Here is a 933-nt window from a genome sequence, read left to right as displayed (position 1 = left end):
TTAAATGCTCCATTTCTCGTAGTTCCCCTTTGTTAGTCGAGGCACCGGTATTTGACCCATCACATTCGTCATCGGCTCTGATACCAATTTGATAAAATACAGAGGCAAGATTCCTTTGTTTCACTTGTAAAACCAATCAACTATTATTTCTCTTGTATATTTTTTCAGTGAAAGGAACAATCTACTTATAGACTTTAAAGAAAAATAGCTCCTGACCTTTCATCTATAGAATAAACTCCTGGCCTTTCATTTTCTTTATTAACTTCTAAATTTAACAAACCCACTTAAGAATAACATTTAAAGTTTATTCAACAAGTAAGGTGTGTTATATATATTTGTGATGTCATGTCTAATAATGATTTGTGTTTAGTTTTCAGATCTTGAATAACAGGACAAATCAGGACTTAACTGGAAATCAGTACTTATACTAAAGTTAGAACTTAAGATATCAGAACTTAAGTTATCAGAACTTAAGATATCAGAAGATATTTATCAGGAGATAATATCAGGACTTAAGAAGACTTTCAGATAAGGAAGGCGGCTGATTGAAAGGAAAGAAGATCAAGACTAAAACAAGAAGAAATATGCATAGAGAAGAATTCTATGAAGAATAGAATACTTGGAGGAAAAGATAACTAATTGATATATTTTAGGATGCAGACTTATATTCGATATCAATTAGAAGATTATCTTGTAACTGTGTGTCTATATAAACACAACATAGGGTTTACACTATATGTGTTATCTTAATCGAGAATATTATTCATTGTAACCCTAGCAGCTCTCGTGATATTTGTTCATCACTGAGAGAGAACGGTTCCATTGTAATACTGTTTTATTAATAAGATTATTCTTTGTTTCATACTTGTGTTCTTAATTCGATTTGATTATACTATACACTGTATTCAACCCCCTTCTACAGTGTGTGTGACC

Source organism: Apium graveolens, chromosome 10 (genome assembly GCF_009905375.1).
Source record: "Apium graveolens cultivar Ventura chromosome 10, ASM990537v1, whole genome shotgun sequence".
Taxonomy (NCBI): domain Eukaryota; kingdom Viridiplantae; phylum Streptophyta; class Magnoliopsida; order Apiales; family Apiaceae; genus Apium; species Apium graveolens.
This window is presented reverse-complemented; position numbering follows the sequence as displayed.